Raw genomic sequence first — 14,908 nt, 5'->3', positions numbered from 1 at the left:
TGGCCGGCTCTAGTAGTAAGTGAATGCAAGGATCTTCTCTCATTTCTAAAAAACGTAATGTAACGTTAAATTTTGTTAAGCGTTCTGCGAACAAGTTCGCTCACTTTATAGCGAGAAACTCGAGTTCAATAGCTGAGCGTATCTGGAATAGAGCTGGATTTTTCATCCAGAATTTCTTCATGTATTGTTAGAAGACTTGAAATTTAATGCATTTTATTTTTGGCAAAAAAAAAGATAAATGATCGTTATAACCTCGGATACCCATTTGGTAGTATCTCATTTTATATAAAATACTATTTTGGACGGACGGGAATACCAATTTCTCAATAGCTATCCCAATTATAAAATTTAGCCGTTTTTTTAAAAAAGTGTGTGATTTTAGTTAATTTTTCACAAAAAAGGTGTTTGATTTTTAGTATTATTTCAAACTACATTTCCCCTCCGAGAGTTCTCATAGGTTCTGGTGTACTCCATACTCATTAGCCCAAACCATTAGAAGCCCAACACAACCAAACTCTCTAGCATTTGGCCCAACTGAAAAATGGGCTTTAAAAATCCTAATAAAACTATTACACCTTTTTTGAACTAACAAACTGTCCTTTTACCCGGTTGGTTAAAAATCAGTTAACTGTGTTTTTTTAAGACACACATGATCATCAAGTGAAAAAAACAGTGGAAACTATGTTGTTTCTACTAAACAACATCTGATCTTGTTGTCCAAAATCAAGAAACACAAGTTTCAAGAAATGCAGACAATGAAACAATTACACAAACAATCATCACCAGTGTCTCATTTAAGAGACATTGAAATGAACCAACATCATACATATTCTCCAAAGCCCATAAACATTCCAGATCTCTCTTACAAAGATCCATTCATTACATCATTAAAGAACAAAGGCTGTTGTTTATTCTTGTTGGCATTCTCATTACTTCTGCTTTCTTTATAATGCAGCCTACTCTGTCTCGTTTATCGCATTCTGATCCTCGCTTGTTATCTTCTGTTAGTGTGTTGGATCATGAGGGTGTGAGTAGTTATGGAGATACTGGCATGATGACAGCTGCTATACGAAGAGTTCCGGTGGGAATAAGGCGAAAGAGATTGCGCATTGTGGTACTGGTGGTGCTGGATTTGTGGGGAGTCATTTGGTTGATAAGTTGATTGGTAGAGGTGATGAGGTGATTGTGATTGATAATTTTTTTACAGGAAGGAAAGAAAATGTTATGCATCATTTCGGGGATTCGAGGTTGAGTTAATTAGGCATGATGTTGTTGAGCCTATTTTGTTGGAAGTGGATCAGATCTATCATTAGCTTGTCCTGCTTCTCCTGTTCATTACAAGTATAATCCTGTCAAGACTATTATATCCTTTTTTTCTATGTATTTATGTTAGTTATTCATGGATTCTTCATTTGTTATTAGTCGGTTTTTAGCTGTTTTTGTTCCAGGATACAATAATTGAGTATGCTGGTTTGGATTTTTATGTGTATAGTATGAGTAGGGTGATTGAGCTGTATGTAATTTGATTGAATTGCTTGATATCCTTAACTGTGATTACAAGACAAATGTGATGGGTACTTTAAAACATGTTGGGTCTTGCCAAGAGGATTGGGGCCTAGGTTTTTGCTACGAGTACTAGTGAAGTTTATGGTGACCCGCTTGAGCACCCACAAAAGGAGACTTATTGGGGAAATGTGAATCCGATAGGTGAATTATTGCAAATTTTATGTTGTCTAGATTGCTGTTTCTGTTTGTTTCAAGATGCTCATATCATTAAAAGCTTAGGTGTGAGGAGTTGCTATGATGAAGGGAAGCGGACAGCGGAGACCTTGACTATGGATTATCATAGAGGGGCAGATGTTGAGGTAAAATATTAAACTTTGTTTCTGTGTAATCCCTTTTGTACTCTTTTATAATTAGTAAGTAAAAGTTCTGTACAGAAAAGCCTACTGGACTGTTAAAGGATTAGTACCATACTACCATTTAATGGTGTTTTTACAGTCGATTATGTTTCTGCCCTCATTATCACAGGCAATAGTCTTCAGATACACATCAATTTGCCTTGTGTATCAGTGTATGCATACAGCTTGATCAAATATAGTGCTCATTATTGGATTGCAAATGCCATATTGTATTATGTCGTGGAGCACATATTAGAACTGCAGCAACTAAACTATGCTATCTACAATGTCCAAATTGATGCAGATGTGGTTCTGATCTAGGAAGTTTATTTATAAGAAATATCTCCACTTAAACGTTTCCAAGATTAGATGTTTGTTTGTTTTTATCCTAATTTTTCTAGATTTGATTATTAGATCTTGCCGTTCATGATGCATACAGTAGCTAAGAAAATCTTTGATTCTTTATTAATAAAAACTTATTGCAGTTAAAGTTCTTCATGATGCATGTACTAACTAGCGGTATTACTTGTGGCGCAGATGCAGCCTCTGGGGGGGGGGGTTGCTATAATAATTTTAATTTTTATAAATTAAAAATCTATCTTTAAGTTCTAAGAGTAAATGGGGTATTTCTTTTCTAAATGTAGTTTAGTTTCAATAAGACTCAAGGTTGTGTATAATTAGCATATACCTTTACATTATTGGTATGGATAAATTTATCTTTAATTTATACGTATTCAAATTATTCAGGTTTTGGGACAAATTATGATTATGTTTAGTTATAATCTACAATCACATCGTCAATTGTATAAATTAGAGAACTTAGGGAATTCTTGGACGGTGTTCTATATATATGATGACATTGTGTCAGTAAAATACCTCAGATAGTTTTGTTATATTAGCAGTTCCAACCCGAGAAGAGAATTCAGTCCTGCAACACCTCTACAATCTTAGATAAGACAACAGGACCTGTAAAATATCTATAACAATATTACTTGTAAAGGCTCTGCCAATGTTTATAAACAAGGGTTGCTGTATGTTCCATCTCAGATTAATGAGCGACCACATCTTACCCTCTCAGCTGATTATTTTAGTGAAAGGCTTACTTAAAATGACATTGTTACAGGCAAAAATTTTCAATTTGCCTGCTAGAAATTACCTATTGTGTCGATTTTATTTCATGAGGGAAAGAATCATTGATTTGGCAGGGAAAAGTTCCGCCTAATCCATTTTGAAAGTTTGATTTACTATGACTTGTTACTGTATTTCCAAATATCAAGGTTGTAATATCGTACAGAAGCTTCATGATATAGTTATTACCTGAAGAAATAGTTATTTTAGCAGGTAAAGTGAATGTAGTCAATAGTTTGAGAATCCAAAGAGGAAATCAGAATGAAGGTGGACTATTTTGTGTAGCTAATTGGAGTGTTTCGGATTGACACAGTTCTGAGGTGGTATTTTTTGATAATTGATAATTTAGCCAAAAATTTATTGACAAGTGCTGAAACTTTTAGTAACAATGGTTACTTGGTCTGGTTCCTTGCATGAATATCACAGTTTTGAATTCAATATCTAATCTTAAAGGTAAATAAGATATTGTCTTGATCTTTTGCCATATCGTATTGTAGAAAATTCAGTTCTTGCACTGTGTAGAAGCTGTCAGGTGTAAACCTTGCACATTGGTTGTGCTTTTTGCAGGTGCGTATTGCAAGGATATTCAATACATATGGTCCTCGCATGTGCCTAGATGATGGTCGTGTTGTCAGCATTTTGTTGCACAGGTATTCTTTGTTTTTGTAATAATTTGATGCACCTATCCACAAAACTTATCAGCACATAAGAATTCTTCCGCTGTGCCTATCTTCTGCAGGCCATCCGCAAGCAACCGTTGACAGTGTATGGAGATGGAAAGCAAACCAGGAGCTTCCAATATGTAGCAGATTTGGTACATTTTACTCTTGAATTATTTTTAATGTGCGAAAACCATCTTTAGTGGTAGCCTAGTGTAAATCTAGGCATATAAGTTCATATTTTGCCTAGAGCACTAGAAGAGACCAAACTGCGGATTCTGGTGTTAAAAGCTTCTATATTATGTTGCAAAGCTTACACAGAACACAATTCTGAACTTATATATGTGAAAAATGGAAGTTGAAACTTTTTTGAAGAATGTTATGAAGAGTTATATTGACAGTTTAGGCACTCTTTGATTATTAAAAGAGTGATGTTGAAGTAGACTTGTTAAATTTTCCTATCAGGTAAATGGATTGATGGCTCTGATGGAAGGTGAACACATAGGGCCTTTTAACCTGGGCAATCCTGGCGAGTTCACCATGTTAGAGCTTGCTCAGGTTTGTGTTTATAACGATTTTTCTTTCTAATTCATATTTAGTTACTAAAGCCTTGTTTTTGTCGCTATACTGGAAGTTGCTTCTTTGTTGATTACAGGTTGTGAAAGAAAACAATTGATCCCAGTGCAGTCATAGAATTTAGAGAGAACACTGCAGATGATCCTCACAAGCGAAAACCAGATATTAGCAAAGCGAAAGATCTTCTAAACTGGGAGCCGAAGGTCCCCTTATGGGAAGGTCTACCACTTATGGTCTCTGATTTCCAAAATCGCATCTTGAATGAAGAGGAAGGGAAAGGGCAGAAATGAAAATGACTTGAATCCGTCGTGTCGTGTACAGTGAATGCCAATTGTTTGTTGTTCTTGTTCAATTCTTAATATATCTGGTTGATTATGTAAGTAGAAAATGTCTATATTCATTGTAAGGGGCACTAATAGGCCCATTTTTCATACACTTTTCCTTCAAAATACAAATCCAGAGTTTGTATTTTGAATTACATTAACAAGCCGTACAGAATAATAGTAATCACTTTCATTCTACCAAAGGGAGTGCAACTAACAAACTATAATCTCCTCTATAAAATTGCAAAAACAAACCTGCTCAAATAATAATATCTTGTTTCCTCTATATTTCTGAAATTAACAAGTTTAAGAAAGAGTACATATAACATAAACTCTCCAGGATGTGTCTATAAGATTAGGTTCTTCAATCCAGCTTCACAGACGAAAACAGATAATGGACAAACCAGAATGAAGAAAGAAACCCAACTGTGCCAGTTGCAAGCATGATGCTAAACCATGAAGAGAGAATATCCCAAGTAAAGAGTTGCCGAGACGGGTCCATTCAAACTCTTAAGGTCAAAAACAAGATAGTTGATGGAGTACAAGAAGATGTATATTGCAACAGAACCGGAAGCAAAGAAAGACTTCCACCACCATTTATAGTCCTCCACACAAAGGTGCATGTAGGTCAGAACCAGTGACACTTCGGCGCAAACCACCACAAGAAGGATCAGAAACAACAAAAGGAATCCAAAAACGTAATACACTCTGCCCATCCAAATACTGGACATGATGAAGAAAAGCTCAATGAAAAGTGTGCCAAATGGGAGGGGTGCCAGCTCCAAGAACTAACAACCAGGATGGATAATTTTGAGCAGGAATTTCTCGGGGAATCTGGTTTGTACGAACTGGGTATTCAATATGAGGTGCCTTTGCTCCAAAATAACCACCAATTAAAGTAAGGGGAACAGAGATGCAAAACCAGAGCAAAATGAGAACTACGAAGAGAGAAAAGGGAATGGCTCCCGTGCTATGACTACCCCATAGTAGGAAATTCAGTGTGGTCAGAATAAAAAGGCAATACCAGGGAAGAAGCATGCAACCCGCCAAGAAACAGAGACCCACCCTTTTTGATTTCCACAAAAGATTGTCCTCCACAGGCGGACAGCAACATAACCAGCTGCAATTCCAAGAAACATGTAGAAAAATAGCATGCCTGTGAGCAATGTTCCTCGAGAAGCTGGGGACATAAATCCAAGGGCTGCAAACAAAATTGTCACGACTGCCATTCCAAGAATCTGGACTCCATCCCCTACCATAACACACAACAACGTAGGATTGCTTGGAGCGCGGAAAACATCAGCCACAACAAGCTTCCATCCTGACAGCTCTTCATTCATTTGGGCTTGAGCCTCCTTGTCAAGCTCCTCATAACGTGTCAGATCCCTTCTGACAGTCCTTAAGAAAATCACAAGGACAATACCAGCCAAGAATGTGATCACCATAAGAGAGTTAAGAATGGAAAACCAGTGGACTTTTGCTCCTTCCATCTTTAAATAAGCATCCCATCTAGATGGCCACTTGATATCACTCTCGACAAACGAGACCTCATAGCTGAAGGCTACTGGCTCATTCTCATTAATAGCCATTGCCACAGTAGTAGGTTCACACTTAATTCCAGAAGGGTATTTACCATAAGTTTTCAACTTCTTCATCGACCCAGCATTATGCTTGAACTGCACGGGACCACTTCGAATCTGACAACCATGTAACCTGGAATCCCTGGTCCAGAGTTTCCCACAGTAGGGATCATTTCAGCAGCATCACCAGTACCCATAACACCAGCAACATTGGTCTCCTCGTATTTATGCACAAGAACAGTAAACTTCAAATGATTAAAAACATAATATTTTTCTTGAACCTTGATCCCAACCGGATATCCAGTCCACCTCAAGTTAAAATTATCTTTCTTCATATACCGAATAGCAGGCAAGTTATCAAGAATCACAATAACTTGATACATTTCATCAATCCTCTTTTTCATGAGCTTAAACTCCTCACTCGACAAAGGCTTGGTCTGACATAAAAAAATCTCCGACTCATTCATATTCATCTTAAACCTATACGGAGAATTCTCAATCCTATCACCAACCAACAGCTCGCCTAAATTCTCCGCACTGTCCTTAACACCTTCCTCGGCTTACAGAAAGGCAGACTATAATAACCAAATGGAATCTCAGTCTCGACTGAAGTAATCGAATTAACCTTAACCGATAACGGATCACCAACAACATACTTATGAGGGTAACTCCCCGGAAGATAAAAGCCATGACCCAATTGAGATACCAAACAGATAAACAATACCCAGATCTTAATTTCTTCATAAAATGCCATCTTGAACTAGTACTGATTAAATTCTTATCAGATCTGAAACACCCAGATTAAAAAATTAGGCAACAACTAGTTAGTCTAAATGTGAGCTATTAAAACAAAATTTAAATGAGTCATATATCAACTAGGACATGCTAAAACACAAGATACAAGATAATAAAACAGATTAAAAATAAACAAACGAGATAAATAAATTAAAGATTTAAAAAGATCGTACCTTAAAGAAGAGACTGAAACATATGAAAGTGAGCACTGCAGAGCTGAGACTGTGCAGAGACTTGCAGAGCATTAGTAGCAGCAAAATGTGTAGACTTTGACAGCTGATTCGATGCTTTGGAAAGTGATTGTTAATTTGCCAAACAGGGCCTACCGTTAATGCCGTTTTGAATGAATTTACGTTTTAAAAACACCATTAAAAACCCTATTACAACGGCCGCGCCCCGCTCACACTATTTTTTGTGCTTTACAATTTAATTACACAAGCTTTCCATAAAATTTAAAAAATAATATCGCATATCATTAGTTCATATTTAATATTTAACTAACTCTATATCCCGTGCAATACACATGCATGCTCTAAATTGGGTGAATCGATATTATTTTAGTTATACTTGTTGATAATATTTCATGTTGTCCCCCCTCCTAATGATGATGGATTTATTTGTATATATGAGTAGATTTTTATTGTGATGACATTAGTACAATAGTGTTTATCTAAAATTGACGTAGAGACTTGTAGTGGCATTTCTTATTTTTTACCGTTTAGGATGATCCATGGAAGTTTTTTAGAAATTTTAGTAATTTTACATAATATAGGTGTTTGTTTACATAAGATTTTGTTTTATAATTGTTATTTGAATTTTAGTTTTTTTCAATTTTAATTTCCGACCTCAGTAACTCTTTCTCCTCTCTAAAAAAAAATATTAATAAATTCACATCTCTCGGCATACTAGGCGCTTTCTGGTTGTATTTCATATGTAAACTTTACCAAGATTATTTAATTTAGTTAAATTATCTGTTCATGTCACAATGACGCAGTAAAATACCAATATAAACCAACATTATCATATATTTTATGAATTATGAAGACCATAAGTTAAATGTTTTTTTTACATAAATTCACACATACATATACATATATACATATGTGTATATATATTATATATACATATTGTGTGTGTATATATATATGTATGTGTGTGTGTGTGTATATATATATATATATATATATATATATATATATATATAAAGCCCTTAATTTATTGATTTTTGTGTAAATACAAAATATAATACTTAAAGTATGACATGGTTAGATATAAATATATAATCAGTTAGAGGTATAAATGATTGTGATGCACATAATCATATTTAATATATAAGTTTATCTAGTTCATTTGTTTGTAATATTTAATTCGCAAATGTTTATAGTAGATCTAAATATTAGTGTTAATGTGATAAATATGGTATATGCCAGTCAACTGTGTTATTAAAGGTCAGTGGTAGACTGTGATAATATCATTAAAATTAATGACGAACAATAATATTTTATAAAAATAAAATATATTATAATTTAAATGTACTACCACTTTTTATAAATAACATGATTTTGTACTCAAGTTTCTCATGTATTAATATTGTTTATTTTGTTATAATATAATAATAATATTATACTTATTATTACTATAATATAAATAATAATAATTATTATTATTAGAATTTTTAATATATATGTTTTATAGACCTACTATTAAAATGAAATATTTTTTCTTTTTAATGAAATTTAAAATTATTACTATTAATATTAATATTTATTTTTACTTTATATTTAAAATTCACTTATTTATATTATTAATTTGATAATTAATAATGTATGTATTATCGTTTTTTTGAATTTAACTTACGTTAAAAATAAGGACAATTTTTGTAGACAAAAAAAATTGAATCATTAACTAAAAGGGAAATTTAAGGGAAATTTAAGAGAAATTTCATTTGAAGATTAGGTTTTTAATTTTTGGAGCAAATAAAAAGGATAAGACAAAACTACGCCATGCCAAATAGAAAAATAAACTGAGGGTAATATAATAATTTTATTGTCTTGCTCTGATAATTAAGAACCTACACTGAAAATATAACATCTCTAACTAAATTATTATATATATAAATATATACGTACATATGTTTGGATGTATGTATGTATGTATACATGCGTGCATGTATTTCTATAATAATTAGTTATAAATGAATATATATATATATATTAAGTATGCAATTATTAATCTATATTAGTAAGTCAATTATGGGATAACTTATGTATTATATGATGTATGCATGTATCTCTAAAATAATTAGTTATAAATAAATATATATATTAAGTACGAACAACTAATCGATATTAATAAGTTAATGATGTGATAACTTATTTATTTTATGAATTTTTATACAATGGTTATTATTTAAATTTTTTATACTAATTTTTTTTAATAGAGTATGTAAATTTTATGAAGAAATTATTTTTAATGACTTGCATATTAATGATGTTTTAATTGAGGTAATAAAAATATGAATCTGTATTAATTATATAATAATGAATGAGTATTAATGATTAAAATAAATAATGTATGGATATTAATTACCGTATTTATGATTAAATAATGAATGAGCATTAATGGTTAAAACAAATATTGTATGGATATTAATTATTATATTTATGATTAAATTTGCTCATTAATTACTGTATTTATGATTAAATAATGAATGAACATTAATGGTTAAAACAAATATTGTATGTATATTAATTATTGTATTTATGATTAAATTTGCTCAGCGAACCCCCTGTTGCTGTATTAGATATATAATAGATTGGTTTATAACAATTATTTGATAATTGGTTTATACATAATAATTACTGCTCAATACTTAGTTATTATATATAAATTCGTGATCCGTTTAAATTAGTTACATATCAAATCAGCTAAACTGAATAGATTGTGAAGTAAATGAACCGATCAAGGAAATTTTCGGGAGATGAAAAAACTGACTCAATTATTAGAGAATTGGATAGCTGCAAGAGGATTTAAAAACATACGATAGTCAATATAAATCAATATATTATTATTAAATATTAACAATTATTTTGAATTTCAATTTTTGTATAAAAGTGTTTTTTAATTAATATTCACCCTTTAATCGAATGAGCCGATTTTTTGACCGTTTTAAAAATGTATTTGACCTAATTTCTGATTAATCGAGACTGAGTCATCTCAAATTCCGATTAATCAATCGATTAATGGGGTAGTCGGCCAACTGTTAGAACACTAGTAAAAGCTAAATTTTTTGGGGGTGGTAGCGGTACTGGTACTGTGGTAGCTGTAGGGAGTCAAAGTCAGTAACCAGATTTCTCGTACGATCCGTGACCGGTCACTCTAAATATTTTAATACGATACGATATTGAGTGCTGAATCACTCTAAAACTTTGAAAGAGGAGATCCAATTATATCTTTATACTAGTTTACTAAGCCGCGCTTCGCAGCATCATTATAAATGTGCTTAAAGAATATAATAAATAAATAAAATTATTTGAATTTTCGATTTAGTATTGATCATTCTGAATAATAACTTTTTGAAAAGAACTATCGGCTTTTTCTGAACTTTTCTACGATTTTCTTGCCATCGAAACTCTAGAGTTCAACCCAATGTCTAATAAACTGCGTTTCGCAACAGTCATATAAACTTCAGACTTTAACGTCCTACTCCTAGCATCCATCAATTTAATTGACCACATATTACTGACGTGTTTATGATCACATTAAATAATAAATATAAGAACAACCCTAAAAATATAACTATTATATTACTTTACTGAACAAAAATACCTTAAAGTAATTCATAAAACCATACCTGGACTTGCAAGCGAAACACAAATTATAAAACACAAACATCAGTACAGTCACAACTTAATCACACAATACAATAAAAAATAATCATATAATTAAGAGTTCAATTCAGAAACAATACTTACACATACTTATACATACAAATACATATGAAAAGACGGAAGGAAGCGGCTCACCATTGTTGCAGGTGCTGTCGATATGTATAAACTCTTCTCCAATAAAAAATCATTTATTTTATAATTTTATTCTGATGTATTGATTTAAAAACATGATATTATTATTATTTTTTGACTTATTGTGCAAAATTAACTTTGTTTGACTTGAAAAGAAAATTTAGAAGAATATAAGACTTGTTGCGCAAGATTAACACTTGGAGAGAAAGTTTAGAAGAATATAAGGTAATTATAGCTTTTAATAAGTGTTGGCTATGGGCCCAATAAGGCCCACCGAACGAAGGCCCATCTGACAATTACGCTACTGGGCTGAGGTCCACCAGGCCCATGAGCCGAAGACCCACGAAGTGCCACATGCTAAGACCCATCTCTCCTCGAACCGTTGGGATCATGCAATCCTAATGCCCCCTTTTCATTTCTCCCCATTAATGACGTGTAACGGAAGAATATTAATGTAAAATTGGGTATAAACCCCTAGGAAAGTAAGAAATAAGAGGAACATTCTCATTCTCTCAAACACCTTACTTTTTTGTGTTTCTTTACCCACTTTACAACCAGATTCTTATCCTCACACCGGAGGTGAATCGGGGGAACAATCCCTCACATTCTCTTCTTTTTCAGGTCATAGCCGAAGGCAGTTTCACAGATGCCAAAACCTGTCCATCCATCCAAAAGAATCTGGGCATAACAATATGATTAACTCATTTTTTTTTTGCTTTGAAGAGAAAATTTAGAAAAATATAAGTTAATTGTAGTTTTTAATATTTAATAACTCAAAAAATGAGAAAATTCAAAAAATTGAATAAGACGATATAAGATGCGCCATATAAACGCACTCGTCTTCTTTTTTATATAAGTATAGTCTTTAAAACTATTTTTATTACTCACCCCATTTTTTAATGTTAGAGTTTGTTTAATTTTTTTTTAAAAACAGACAACAATCTACTAGTTAGATCTTTATATATTATTATTATTATTATTATTATTATTATTATTATCATTATCATCATCATTTTTAAATTTTAATTTTATTATACACCCTATTTTTTAATGTAAGAGATGGTTTAAAACTTTTCCAAAAAAAAAAACGGTCAATAGCGGTTCTTACACGTGAGTTCAAGAGATATCTTGAAAATGCTCTTATGTTACTAGTTATAATTAAAATATTAAAGGGGTGTAATAGATTTCTTTTTCAAAAAGAAAATCATAAAATATAATTTATTTCTATTTTCGCCTCTAATTCAAATATTTCTTGATTCTAACTTACCATATATATGACTTTCACTCAAAATTTCTTGCTCCTGATGTACTATAATTACATATACATATTTTTCTTTATAAAATTAATCATAAACACGAATACTAAAGTTATGATCATTTCACATCTTTCTATGAGTGAATGAAAAATGTGCATTAAATTTGGTTACTCAACAAAAGTTAAATTATGCAAACTTAAATTTTTTTAATCAACTTAAATAAGAAACTGACTAAATTAAATATTCAAATGACAACAATAGTTCAAATAATAAATTAAGATAATAAATATTTTAGTGCATGTAATTAGTATGTGCGTATATAAACAAAATAAATAGGTAATGTATATTGATTTTCCGAAGTGTTGAGGTTGAGAGTCATATTTAAACCTGTCCAGTTGAAATGATTCGCTCATGATACTCTATATTAGTTTATGTAAGGAATTAGGATAGGTAGTCTAGACTATAACTGTAATATCCGGGATATCGCGTGTAATTATTTTATCAATAAATGATTATTATATGGTTATTATGTGATTTTTGGTGAATTATCTGTTGATTGATATTGATAAATAGATGTATATATGTGATTAAGTGTGAGTATGTTAATTGTAATATGTCCAGAATAAAATATAGATAATTGTGGTATTAATCTGGTAATTTTTGGAGCGTTATATGACTTTATACTAATTTACGAATTTATTAATTATTTTCTAAATAATTTAAAAATTATTTTATAAAGCCGGGAATCATCCAACCTCAACCATTTTTATGTTTTTACAACCCGAAATTCTTTTGAAAACTCCTTCATACCCTAATCTGGTAATTCCGGACATTTTCCGTGTTTTGACTTTTTCGATCTGGATTACGGTTTGACCCGTATGCGTCCCGGCGTACAATTTTCGATACAATAATTATTTCGATATATCAACAAAACCCTTATTCTCGAAAGACGGGATAATATTACATTATATTCGTATAAGGTGTTTATAAAAAGCCCGGTTGGGATACTTATCCAATACGGGTATTAAATTGAGTCGTTTTTATAGTTACGTAGCGGCTAAGTAACTAATTTATCGATCCAAAACGATCCAAAATGAACCAATATTCCATAAATATATATAGCCCTTTTATTATTTTATTTATTCGTAAAAATCATAATCAATCAGTAAACATATAAGAAATACAGAGAAAAACCCTAAAAATATTACATTTTTGAGAATCAAACGTAAGAACGAAGGCGTTATCGAAATCCGATAACATATAAGAAATACAAAGAAAAACCTTAAAACGTTAGTTTTTGAGAATCAAACGTACGAACAAAGGCGTTACGAACTCCGATTCTTCTTCTTCTTCTTCTTCTTCTTTTATCTTCTTCTTTCTTCTTCTCTTCTTTTCTTCTTCTTCTTCTTCTTCTTCTTCTTCTTCTTCTTCTTCTTCTCTTCTTCTCTTCTTCTTCTTCTTCTTCTTCTTCTTTCTAATTATATAGACTTTTAAAACACTCAACTTAGAGTGCGAGTCGAACGAACAACAAGCTGCGTCACGAGACCTTGTTGAATTGCAAAACTTAAGTGTTGAAATACATATTCCGTCGACTCTATTGTCATTAAATTATTGTTCATGATCTTTTGTACTTTTCTCAAAATTTTGGGGCCTACACAATCGACCTAAATATCATCCCTCTAGGTCGGACCTGATCAATTCACAAGTTTCATTTACTAAAATTTGACTTTATATTTCGTTGTCAACAAGAAGAACAATAAACTAGAAGTGTGTTAAAATTTTGTAACATTCATCAATGTACCAAATACTATAATAAAACTAGCATGAATACCTGTGCAAAGCACGTGCCATATTATAATTCATATAATTATTTTATTTATGTATCATTAAGAGTTAATTTTTGGTACGATCATATCTCTGTTCTTTCAGCCATACTAGGCCTAGTCCATGAACAACTCATGTTCGTGGACCTTGACGACCTCTGCTCGTGGGCCTCAATGACTTTGGCTGTAATAACCCCAATTTTTTTGGAAATTTTTGAAACCCGGATGAATAGTAACTTTTGCTGACAATGCTGATTAATAAAAATTATCAGACCACGATATATAGGAGTACTGTTATGGAAATTCTAAGATCGTATTAGTATTCCATAAAGAAATAAGTGTATGTAAAAGCTGTCGGATTTCGAAAATGAGCACTTTTATTTTTCCCCGAGATTTCCAACAGACATTAAGGGATTTAAGGAATTAATATTAAGATGAAGGATTTTAAATTCAAGGATTATAAAGGAGAATTAACTTAGGTATTAAAAATACCAAGAAAATTTTATCAATAAAACTATTAAGGTATTTAACCAAACGATCAACGAGATTGAGTGATAACCGGATAAAGAAATGAATAATGACTCTTGTAAATACCTTTGCAAGTGGCAAGGCAAGTGGATGGTTGATCAAACAAGAAACCAAGTGATAGTTAGGAAGGAATGGCTAGTTACTTATCTAGTTAACTAGGGATGATCTCATCTCACCACAAATCACCAACACATGGCAAATGATGAGATCATCTTCCACTAACTCCTTTGTTTATTATAACCTAGCAAATATCAAGACAACCCATCATTATCCACCACATTATTCCACCAACACAAGAAAGCAAAAGCATTTCCTCC

The 14,908-nt window shown here is 31.9% G+C and overlaps 2 pseudogenes; one reads left to right on the top strand and one right to left on the bottom strand.

Annotated features, from left to right (window-relative positions):
• The first annotated feature begins 633 nt into the window (after nt 1-633).
• On the top strand, nt 634-4,554 carry LOC141703398 (UDP-glucuronic acid decarboxylase 1-like; annotated as a pseudogene).
• A 201-nt stretch (nt 4,555-4,755) lies between these two features.
• On the bottom strand, nt 4,756-7,298 carry LOC141703395 (transmembrane 9 superfamily member 11-like; annotated as a pseudogene).
• Nucleotides 7,299-14,908: the final 7,610 nt, after the last annotated feature.

The sequence above is a fragment of the Apium graveolens genome, unplaced genomic scaffold (assembly GCF_009905375.1).
Source record: "Apium graveolens cultivar Ventura unplaced genomic scaffold, ASM990537v1 ctg6606, whole genome shotgun sequence".
NCBI lineage: Eukaryota > Viridiplantae > Streptophyta > Magnoliopsida > Apiales > Apiaceae > Apium > Apium graveolens.
This window is presented reverse-complemented; position numbering and strand designations above follow the sequence as displayed.